The sequence below is a fragment of the Rhinolophus sinicus genome, chromosome 14, assembly GCF_057876585.1.
Source record: "Rhinolophus sinicus isolate RSI-liver-muscle chromosome 14, RSI-T2T, whole genome shotgun sequence".
NCBI lineage: Eukaryota > Metazoa > Chordata > Mammalia > Chiroptera > Rhinolophidae > Rhinolophus > Rhinolophus sinicus.
In genome coordinates, this window is record NC_142514.1 from 71,686,088 (window position 1) to 71,698,588 (window position 12,501).

At 41.1% G+C, this 12,501-nt stretch overlaps 1 long non-coding RNA gene across 1 annotated transcript; it reads right to left on the reverse strand.

The window, feature by feature from the left end:
* Positions 1-3,632: 3,632 nt before the first annotated feature.
* On the reverse strand, positions 3,633-12,124 carry LOC141572393 (uncharacterized). Its single transcript, XR_012497755.2, has 3 exons — positions 11,514-12,124; positions 6,285-6,385; positions 3,633-4,742 (listed from the first exon to the last, which is right to left on the reverse strand). It is a non-coding gene; the product is annotated as an uncharacterized LOC141572393 (long non-coding RNA).
* Positions 12,125-12,501: the final 377 nt, after the last annotated feature.

Consider the following 12,501-nt stretch of genomic DNA (forward strand, 5'->3'; position numbering starts at 1 on the left):
GAATTTTTCAATCAGGAGAGAGAGGAGGGCAAAGGGAAAGTAAAATTTCCCTTCTTAACTAAGCGCTTAGCCTGTGGTTGGGCCACCACTCCCTGGGAAGGCAAAGCAGCAGAATCTCCTTCAGCTCAGAGACCACCCACAGTTCTTTGCAGCCTTGGCCTACTGAGCCATGGTGTTTTTTCTTGCTTTTCTTTTTCAGGTCAACATCTCAACCTCTTGAGTAGAGGAGGGAGCAGCAGATGGCCAGAAAAAATGGCCATGCTCCAAAGATGCTGCCTGAGAAGAAAGCAATCAGAGCTAGACCCCTGATTCTGTATCAGACCAGTGGGACCACTCCCATCTCAGCTGGAGCTGCAGCTCTTTCCTCCTCCGCTGGGAGTTTGGGCTTCTGATGCTGCTTGGGCTGCCTGTCAGTGGTATATCTTTAAGGGGTACAGGAGCCTTCTGGGGGAGAACTTGGTCCAGGGAGAGATCCGGGCACAGTGAGCCAAGCCACGAGCAAAGCATTAGGCCAGGCATGGTCCTGACTTCAGCTGCAGTGAGTCCTCAGCCAGGCTCCTTGGACACATCATCTGGGCCACAGAGAGAGGAAGGGCTGCTAGTAAATAAATACACATGTAAAATAACATATATTTTAAATTCCATCTTTGTCCCTCCACTCAACTAACCTCTGTGCTGGGCTCCCTCATCTATCAAGGATGATACATGGTTCCTAGTTCACGAGGCTTCTATGAGGTCATATGAGTTGTTTGTAAACTGCTTAGAACAGTTTAAGTGCCAGTGTTTGTTAAATCAATGAAACCTAGAACATCCATAAGACTGCAGGGCACCAGGAGTATGACCTTGGGACCCGTTAACAGTACACCAGGAGGGGAGAGAGGCACCCCTCTCTTCAGACAATACAAGGCTCCATTGCATCAGACAGCAGCACCCAACACCGTAACTAAGGTGTCCAGGGATCTCCCACAGGTGGGGGGACCCTCTGGGGACACAGAGACTCCTGGGACTGGGGATAGGACACTGTGAGGAAGCCCTGTACAGGGGAGGGGAGGTAAGACGCAGGTATAACTGGGCACACATTACTGTTGATGCGGCCTTGTCTACACTCGTTAACTTGCGAGACCTGAAGAGTCGAGGCAGAAGTAGGCACCCTGGTCCATCTTTACGCAGAGTCAAAATTTATTTCTTAGCAGCTGAAAATGTAGAGGAAGAAGAGGGCTGTTTCCTGGGAGGTACCTGAAGCTGAAAAATTGGCTTCTCTTTACCCCAGCTATTAGTTTATTGCATTGAGTAAAATGCTTTAGTTCTATCCCATTTCTACTTCTATGAGGCTGGGCTTTCCCCATATTTATACACCAGAGACCAAATTCTATGGACCTTGCTCACAGAGAACTTTATTTCAAATCCTCTGTCTTACTAGTTAGGGTGGTTGTTAAAACTGACCAAGAAGATTGCTGGAAAAGGCATCACCAAAGCATGGGACTTTTTTTTTTAGGTGTAAAATAATTAATTTTTTTATTGTGTAAAATAATTAATTTTTTTATTGTGTAAAATAATTTAAAAACTTTTCAATTATAGTTGACATACAAAGTTATATTAGTTTCAGGTGTACAACATAGTGATTAGACATTTATATAACTTATGAAGTGATCACCCTGATAAATCTAGTACCCATCTGACACCATACAGTTATTACAATATTATTGACTATATCCCTTATGTTATACTTTACTCCCCTGGGACTATTTTGTAACAACCAATTTGTACTTCTTAATCCCTTCCCCCTTTTCACCCACCCCCAACCCCTTCCCATTTGGCAACCATCAAAATGTTCTCTGTAGCTATGTGTCTGTTTCTGTTTTCTTTGTTGGTTTATTTTGTTCTTTAGATTCCACATATGTGAAATCATGTGACATTTGTCTCTCTCTGACTTACCCTACTGAGCACAATACCCTCTAGGTTGATCCATGTTGTTGCAGGTGGCAAGATTTCATTATTTTGTGACTGAGCAACATTCTGCTATATATATGTTCCACCTTCTTTATCTTCTTTATCCATTCATACATTGACGGACACCCAGGTTACCTCCATATCTTGGCTATTGTAAATAATGCTGCAATAAACATGGATGCACACATCACTTTGAAGGAATGTTTTGGGTTTCTTCAGACAAATATCCAGAAGTGGGAATACTGGGCCCTTCTTTGTTTTTTTGTTATAGCCTTTGTTTTAAAGTCTATTTTCTCTGGTGTTAGTATTGCTACCCTAGTTTTTTTTTTTTTTTTTCTTTAAAAATCTTTTTCCATCCCTTTACTTTCAGTCTGTGTGTCTTTCGATCTGAAATGAGTCTCTTGTAGGCAGCTTATGTAAGGGTCTTTTTTTCTTATCCATTCAGCTACCCTATATTTTGATTGGAACATTAATGTATTTACATTTAAAGTAATTACTAATAGGTATATACTTATTGCCATTTTATTAATATTTTTAATGTTTTTTCTTCATGTTCTTAAAGAAGTCCCTTTAACATTTCTTGTAATACTGGTTTGGTGATGAACTCTTAGCCTTTTCTTGTCTGGGAAGCTTTTTATCTGTCCTTTAATTCTAAATGATAACTTTGCTAGGTAAGTAATTTTGGTTGTAGATCCTTGGTTTTCATCACTTTGAATATTTCCTGCCAATCCCTTCTGGCCTGCAAAGTTTCTGTTGAGAAATCAGCTGACAATCTTACGGGAGCTCCCTTGTAGGTAACTAACTGGTTTTCTCTTGCTGCCTTTAAGGTTCTCTGTTTGTCTTTAACCTTTGGTGTTTTAATTATGATGTGTCTTGATGTGGGTCTCTTTGGGTTCATCTTGTTTGGACTCTGTGCTTCCTGGGCTTGTATGTCTATTTTCTTCGCCAGGTTAGGGAAGTTTTTCATCATTGTTTCTTCAGATTTTCAATCCCTTACTTTTCTCTTCTCCTTCTGGTACCCCTATGATGCGAATATTGGCACTCTTGATGTTGTTCCACAGGCCCCTTAAACTATCCTCATTTTTTTGGATTCTTTTTTCTTTTTGCTATTCTGGTTGGGTGTTTTCTGCTACCTTATTTTCCAAACTGCTGACTCAGTCCTCTGCATTATGTAATCTACTGTTGATGCCCTCTAATGTAATCTTCATTTCAGTTATTGTATTCTTCATTTCTGACTGTTTTTTTCTGACGTTTTCTATCTTCAATTTTTTTTTTTTTTATCACTTTGTTGAAGTTCTTATTGAGATCACTGAGCATTCTTGTAACTAGTGTTTTGAACTCTGTATCTGGTAGATTGCTTATCTCCATTTTGTTTAGTTCTTTTCCTGAATCTTTGTTTTATTCTTTCATTTGGGATATGTTGCTTTGTCTCCCCATTTTGGCTACCTCCCTGTGTTTGTTTCTATGTATTAGGTAGAGCTGCTGTGTCTCGTGGTCTCAGTACCATGTTTCCCTGAAAATAAGACCTCGCCAGACAATCAGCTCTAATGCGTCTTTTGGAGCAAAAATTAATATAAGACCTGGTATATATTATATTATATTACCCAGTATTATATTATATTGTACTGTATTATATTATATTGTATCGTATTATATTATATTATATATTATATTATATTATATTATACTATACCTGGTCTTATATTATAGTAAACTAAGACTGGGTCTTATATTAATTTTTGCTCCAAAAGACGCATTAGAGCTGATTGTTCGGCTAGGTCTTATTTTCGGGGAAACACGGTAAAACACAAAGTTTGCAGCTGTCCTTGAGAGTAAACAGGAAATAAAAATGTTTGGCTTTGGGAAGTGAAGTATGTGATTTACTTACTCCATATAAGGCAGGTTTGCAGAGAGTGATGCATTTTAAAAATTAGTAAGTCCTTGAACATAGGACATAGAACTGGGAGTGCTATAAATGGGTTACAAAATGAAATCTTAAGCTCAAAGAACTGGTAGATAATGAGGACAGGATGAATGCATGTCAAAAACAAAACACATAAGAACCCTTCCAGAGAAACGATATATGCATTTTCCTACCTACTTTGGGCACTGGTCATGAAATTTAGAGGTTGAAGGGATCATGGGATCATGCAGTCTGCTCCTCTCAATTTACAGATGAGAAAACCGAGTCTAGAAAGGTGAATTGGTACAGGCTGCTATATTATATTGGAGAACAAACAAAGGGTTTGGAAACAAAATGACTTAAGTAATCACTACTAGGAGACCCTGGAGAAATGCTACTTAGCCTCTGTCAACCTCAGTTCTTCATTTGTAAAAGGAGAAAAATTATGCCGCTCTTTTAGGGCAGTTGTAAGGACTCAGTTATTCAATAACTCAGTGATTCCCAGTACCATGTGCCAGGCCCTGTGCTTGGTGCTGGGGAGGGAGTAGAGAACAAAGGAGACGCAGTCCATGACCACAAGAAGAGTAGATTTAGGGTAAAGATTAAAGAAGATAACAGGGCACAAGGCTCAGCATGTGTTTCTCTGGCTCACTGTAAGTTTCAGTTAACTTTCTGAAGAGTAAGGGCCTTATAGCATTCAGTTTTGAATTCTGAGTGCTGAGCACAATGCCTGACGCATTGTAGATGCTAAGTGTTTGTTGAAATAAACATATTATCTTCTTACTTCAAGGCAAAGGAGGATGTTAGATTCAAAAGGGAGGAACAGGGTTTGTGGGGCAAGAAAGCAGAGCATTTCAGGAGGAGGTGACGACCATCATGAGACCAGGTCCTGGGCCAAAGGAAAAGGCAAGTATTATCAGTTGAGCCAAAGTTCATTTCATTTCATTATTAAAAGAAAGCTTATCTCTTGATAAATTGAAACAAAAACAAAACCCCTTTCTCGTCCCTTTTCTCTTTTAGTGACATCTATGTGTGAAAGTCTTTTCTTGCCAAATAAATCAGTTATTCTTAGCCAGGAAGGCAAGTTTTAAAACAGAAATAAATACAGTTTAATCACTCTGAGGGAAAAAGAAAAGCAATTTTGTGCATGCAATCCCAAGCTGGAGCTCTCCCAGATTGGGACGATAAGAATGATGAGGGCAATATAATTACAGGGAGAAGAGAATAACTGCAGGCTCTGGATGAGAAGTCCAGGCCCAGGGGCATCACTATAGGTTTCTGCAGGGGGAGGATCCCTCATTCTTCCAGCTGGGACTGCAAAGGCTTGAGGCATGCAGCCCTGCTGGGAGCTGGGAGAGAGAGCAGGGGCAGCTGAGTACCATGAACCAGGCATCGGGCATTACATTGAGCCACCAGGGACTTTGCCTCATAAATTTGGCCCTCTCCAGTGGAGATTCCTACTACTATAAGCTCTGAAAAGTGGAGTAATTTGTCATAATACTTATGAATGAGAGAAAAAGGAGTTAATGTTGTAAACGATACTCAGGTGGCAATCTAGAAGGCTGGATTCCAGGTCCAGCTATTAAACTTGTCATAAGACAGAAAACTGATAATTTCATAAAGTCAAGAAACAACCCATGGTGGCTCTATTTAAAAGCAAGCTGTTGTGAAAACTATAATTTATGCAGCATAAATCTCTCAACATTGCTATCACACAGGGTTTTCAAGCTGCTGAAGGAAGGGAACTCCACTGAGCTTGGTCAAAAGTGGTTCCTGGGGGTGGTGATTGAGTAGCAAGGAAGCTGGAGGGAAAGAATTTCAAAAGGTTCCCCCCTCCCTCCCCGAAATATAAACTTCTATTTCGGTGCCAGGATTAATTCCATTCCGTGCAAGAATGGTTACGGTCGTGTTGCTAGGAAATTTGCAGCTGTTGGTCTGGATGAATTTGGACAGGAATGTGTCATGTTATTCATGCAATGCAAATAGGGAAGGGATTTGAAGTGTATGAAACTGGCCTTTGTCACTGCTGTTCTAGGGCTTTTCCAACAGAGCCCAGGTGGGGAATCTTTCCCAAGGTGATCTAATTCCCAGGGTCAGGTGGCTCGGAGCTCTGCCCCAGGGTCTCCTTCCATCTGCCTAGTTTGTCATTGTCTCCCTCACAACTGCTGCCTGGCTTCTGACCCTGAGCAAGCCTGGGACCAGCGTGACCACTGAGTTAGGAGGAAGATGACGCCTCTTTAGAAATGAGACTGGGAAAGCTCACTCACTCCCAAAGAATTCAGCCTTTAGAACTATGAATTGGAGCCTTTAAAATTACCCCAACCCTTCTCTGGTCTCACCTCTCCCCTGCGCTCCTCATCCTCCTTCCCTGCTTTACTTTTCTCCATAGCATTTACCACCAGTTAACATCCAATGCATTTTGATGACTTACTTGCTTAGAGTCTCCCTGTCCTTTTTAGCATGGAAGCTCCACAAAGGCCATGGGGTTTTGTATGTTTTGTTCACAGCTGTATCTTTGGTGCCTAAAACAGCCTCCGGAACACAAAAGGAACCAATAAATATTTGTTAAATGACCAGATCCATTCATCTACTCAGTATTTTGTTCATCCAGAAAACTGGTTTTGTTTCATCTAAGAAAACTTCTATTGAATACCTTCTGAATGCCTGGAATTATTCCCTGAGTTTGGGATTGGGGTCTGGGAAGAGTTTGAAAAGAAAAGTTCCCGTTGAGGATTGAAGGGGAGGGCAAAATAACAACAGCTTCCCTTATGTATAACTTCTTAGTATGCCAAGTGCTCTCGTGGTGATTGTTTATTTGTGTCTCAAATGAGCCTTTTGAGGTAAGTAGCTTTACCTAGGTTTTTCAGAGGAAGAAATGGAGGTTCATAGAAAGTAAGTCATTTGCCCAGGTCGACGAAAGAATGTCCAGCCTTTAGAAAAATTTTATACGAGTTTAATTTGAGCCAAAATTTTGTGGACGTGTCCCAAAGCAAAATCTCATCAGATTGAGTAAATGCTCTGGAGAATGGCAGTTTTACAGCTTATTTTATACATTAACATCAAAGGAGAAAATGGAAAGAGGGTTACACGAAATCCATTGGTGGTAGATTAAGGGGGTGGGAGAAAGCAAAGCAGGGAAATCTCAAGATTGGATAAAAAGAAAATGGAGAGACACACACCTTTTACATTGATGGGTACAGGCTAGTTAATAATTACAGTACAGAGATGGTATGCGGGGGAACAACACAGCAATGAGGGGTTCTCTGGCCTTGTGCTCTGGTGCCTGCGGTTGTGCCTTTGAGGGGTCTAGAAAAGAAAATTATGCTGACATTTCAAAGGTATGTTTTCCTAGATGCATAAGAACAATGGACAGGGCTCACTTAAGGTAAAGATGAATCTTTGCTAAGGAAGCTGTAAGCCTGGGACATGGCTGCCCACCATGGCCTGTGCAGTTAGGAATTTATGATCAGACCATCCTGTGTGGCACTCTTGGTCACTGAGTTTTAAGGCCTGCTATGTGGGACCCCCTTAGTTTGTCAGGTTTAGTATATGGCACCTTTTTCGTTTTTCGTTCACACCCCAAACCACATAGATACTACTAAGTAGTAAAGCCTGAGCCTTTACAAAATATACAAATGCTGCCTTCAGCAGGAGGCCACTGACCCTCCTCTCTCCTCTTTAATTGTCTCTCCAGCTTTGCTGCTTTCCAGAGAAGCAAAAGGACAAGGCTGTTCTCACAATCAGGGTCTGACAGAATATTGTGTAAATAATTGCAACTTTTTTTTTTTTTTCCCAAGCCTGCCCTGGTTTGAGATTCCTACTACTGTAAACTCTGAAAAGCAGACTAATTTGTCGTAATACTTACTCACAGGATGACAGAATGTGTGTGGAGAAGAGATGTTCAAGTTTAGACTCAGGTTTCCCAAACAACTAAGGGTTTGGAAAATCCCGTAATGCACTCCGTAGGATTCCCACTGGATTAGCAATCTCATTTTTAGGGAATTCCTGGTTTGCGCTATATGTGAAAAACAAATTCATTTCCAATCAAGTTTATATTTAGCGATTCTTAGTGATATACTCCCCTTTCCTGCCCACCCCCCAGGAATTTAGTCCCCGAATCCCCAAACAGCAAACTGGGAACACTGAAATTCTCGTGAGCAACTGAGTACTCTAACTAAAATGCCCAGCAATCTGAGAACATCCTATGTGTGAGTTAGTTTTCCTGAGAGCTCTCTGATGGTCATTTCAATTGTGGTCCCAAGAAAGTACCCATTTATCTTTGTACTGAGGGGTTCAGATCCAATCATCCCAGTTTGTGCCACTTTGGCATATGGACTATTTTGAGCTAAAGACAATCAAGGCCCAAAATGACTCAAGAAGGGCTTCTGACCTCCCCTTTAACTGCCTAAATGGATTTAGATAGAGGTCCTGGTCCACGAAGAGAACTGTCATCAGAGATAACTACAAAGAGCATGGCTAGGCATGGTGGGCTGGGGGGGCTCAAAGTCCTGTCTGTGTCCCATCATCTCTGAAAACACTAGCTCTCCCCATCTTCCTGTGAATTGTCTTCCTTCCCTTTGAAGCCCAGACCCTTAACCTCTTCTAAACTCAGGATGGCATATTTTTTTTCTTCTGACTGCATGTGGGTCTCATATTCTTATGAAGACCCCGTACAGATGTAATTAAATTTGTTTTTTCTCCTGTTAACCTGTCTTATGTCAGTTTGATTATTAGACTAGTCAGAAGAGCCTGGAAAGGCAGAGGGAATTGTTTTCCTTCCCTGCAGTATATTACAGGATGACTGGGTGTCTGGAGCAGTAGTGATGGCCTGCCCAGCATGGAAGGATTAGAGGGGTCCGTGGGTTTCACTGAAAATAAGCATCTTTCAAGCAAGTACTTAAGTGATAAAATCTCTACCAATGGAGTTTCTCTTCTATCTTATTCATATTCGTTTACTCGTATTTTCTTCAACTACTCATTTAATTTGTGAAATAATTTTAAAGAAATTTTAAGTTAACTTCCTTTGCTAGGCTCACAAGCAAAAACTACATCTATTGTAGAAAAGGCCTAGGTATTTGCTAATATCCTAATAAAACATGCTCCTCTTTAGACTTGATGGGAAGAAATTATGTCCTAGCATCCAAGCCTCAGGACCCCAAAACTCTGCAGGGCCAGAATCTGACAGATGAAAAGATGTGCAAAATCATTAGTCATCAGGAAAATACAAATCCAAATCACAATGAAATAGCACTTCATACACATGGGGATAGCTAAAATTAAAAGACAGATAACACAGACAATAACAAGTGTTGGTGAGGATTTAGTGAAATTGAAACTCTCATACGTTGCTGGTGGGAGTGTAATATGGTGCAGCTGCTTTGGAAAACAATTCTTCAAAAAGTTTGACGTTGAGTTATCACATGGCTGAGCAATTTTGCCCCTAGGTATATACTCAAGAGAAACAAAAATACCTGTACACAAACTGCATTGCATCATGATTCATAATAGCCAAAATACTGAAAACAACCCAAATGTCTATTAACTGATGAATGGATAAAAAAAAGTGATATATTCATACAATGAAATATTATTTAGTCATTAAAGGAAAAAAGTATTGATACGTGCTACAAATGGATGAACCTTGCCAGCATGCTAAGTGAAAGAAGCCAATCACAAGAGGCCATATATTGTGAGATTCCATTTATATGAAATGTCCAGAACAGTCAAATCTATAGATACAGAAAGTAGACTGCTAATGGGTACATTTTTAATATCTGGGTGGGTGGTGATGAAAAATATTCTGGAATTAGATAGTGGTGATTATACAACTTTGCCAATATATTAAAAGCCACTGAATTGTATACTTTAAAAGGTTGAATTTTATGATATGTGAATTATATCTCAATAAAATAATCTAGTAGAAGGAGATATATAAAAATAAAATAATATGAAAGAAATCAATAGTATAGTTAAGCTACTCTCTTTGGAAACCATTTTTGTATCCATTGCAAGAATTTATTGGATCCCACTCTAAACAAACCACTTTGAAGAGAATGAAATTGGGAATCAGGGAGGTGTACACTATTCTTTACTCCTATTTTTTTCCCTGTAGTACCTCCTACCTTGCCTTGTTCCTGGATGCCCATCTGTGCATTATAGTCTAGGATTAAATAGTCAAAGTGTCAATTTAGTCCAATTGCATCCAAAATCTCTTGTACAGTTTGTGAAAAATTCTTGGGACCCACTCCGGGCCCACTGACAGAAACTCTATGTATATGACTCTGGACTTGGCATGTTTAACAAGGCACCCAGCTAAAAAAGTAATATCATTATTAATAATAATGGCTTTTACCTATAGAATACTATGTGCAGGCATTACTCCAAGTGCTTTACATTAATTGATTCATTTAATCCTCAGCACAATCTGTGACTGGGTACTATTATTATCCCATTTTACAAATGAATAAATTGAGGTACTGAGAGATTAAAACACTTTCTCCAAAGCACATAACTAGTAAGCAATAGAGCCCAGAGTCAAACACAGGCTGTCTGGCTTCAGATTTCAAGCTCTTAACCATTGCGTAATACTCTTTGCTATGGTTTGAATGTTTGTGTCCCCTCAAATCCATATGTTGAGATCTTACCCTCAAAATGATGGTATTAGGATGTGGGACCTTTGCGAGGTGCTTAGGTTATGAGAGTGGAGGCCTCATAAATGGGATTAGTGCCCTTATAAAAGAGGTTCCAGAGAAATCCCTGGCCCCTTCCACCACGTGAGGATGCAGAAAGTAGGTGCCAGCTATGAACCAGGAAGAGGGCCCTCACCAGAACGTGACAATGCGGGCACCTTGATCTTGGACTTCCCAGTCTCCAGAACTGTGAGAAATAAATTGATAGCATTGATAAGCTCCTACGTCTGCGGTATTTTATTATAGCAAAATACCAAAGCTACTAAGATACCACCTCCTTTCCTCACTGCTTCTTATGCTTAAGTTTGAGACTCACTATTATGGTTATAGTTTAATACATTATTTGCCTCTGCAAAAATAAATATCTATATTTCTACCTTTGAATCTACAAAAATAAACTGTCTTAAAGAGAATGTGCCAAGTGGGTTGTGAGATTGTAAGTTTGGAAACAGTAATGTGAAATGCATATACCCTTGGGGAAGGGGCCATGCCGCCCTCCTGCCTCTTTGTTAATTAACTCCAGGGAAGCCAACCACCCAGAAGGAAGCCTGTCTCCTGCGGGAGAAACCTGGCCCGAGTTTCATTCCAAAGCCCGGGCCAACCTTCCCCCACGGTGCTTCTGACTCACCAGGGCAAGGAGAGGAGCCCTGTGTGTGATGTCATGGCTCTTGTCACAGAGCTCAACCAGCCCTATTTGGAAGTCCTGGCCAGCTTGGGGCTGCCTACTGGTGGCCCAGGCCACTTTCAGGCTGGAACTAGGTCCCATAGCTTCTGGTTGGCCAGAGTCACCACAGCCCCAGGGGCCACACTCAGTTCTATGTCACATGGGAATCTTCAAAGACAGCTCTCTTAGGAGCCTGCAGCATGCTGACAAGAGCTTGGTGTAGGATGGTGGAAAAAGCAAAGGTACAAAGCCTGGATCTGCCCCTGGGTGTGGGCACATGCAGTCTCTCCCAGCTTCAGACACTCACCTGTAGGAGAGAGAATATTTTCCAGCCCAGGGCCTCTGCAGGTAGCTAAGATGACTGACTGGTGACGATAACATCAGTGAAACTGCTTCCTGTGATGTTAGCGTCATCGTTCTGAATTGCCAATCTTTAACTCCGAGTTTGGCATTCCTCATCTAAAAAGTGCTGGCATCCACCCATTCAACAAATATTAATTGAATGAGTGAGTGATTTTCTTTGTAGAATTTGTGCAGAATCTTGAAGTGACTAATAGTCATCTCAGATGTAACACAGTCGGAGTGGAACTCAATTTCTCTCTAAAACTTGCCCCTTTGCAGTTGGCTCAACTTGTAAACAGCATCAACATCCATTCAGTTGCTTTAGCCAAAACCCAGGTATCATCTTTGACTATTTTCTTCCTTCATTCAATTCATCAGCAAAGCCTTAAAAAAACACCTGAGCCCCTCTTCTACTTGCACACTCCCGTCCTGGTCCAGCACCCGTGATCTCACTCCTCATGCACTGCAACACCTTGATCCTTTACAGCCCATGTGACGCTCAGCAGTCAGGATAAATCACACGATGACATTCCCTTGTGAGATAATCTGCAGTTACTTCCCAGTGCACTAAAAATAAAACCCTAAGCTCTTGCCATGCAAGCAAGTCTTAACATGAACCGCTCCCTCCCACCTCTCTGGCCTTGCCTCCTACACCACACCGCCTTTCACTGTGTTCCAACCACACCTGTCAGCCTATTTTCTGTCATCCCAACTTGCTAAGCTTGTTCCCATCTCAGGTCTCTGCGCTTGCTGCTCCCTCCGCCTGGAATGCTCTTCCTCTGGGACATGGCAGGGCTCCTTCTTGTCACTTTGGTTGAAGTTCAAATAGCACGTCCTCAGTGAAGCCACAACTCTTCTCCTGAGTTACTCTCTCCTCCATTGTTCTAGTTTCTTCATTGTACCTGTTACAATAATAAATTATCTTAATTGTGTGTTTATTTACATGTCAACTA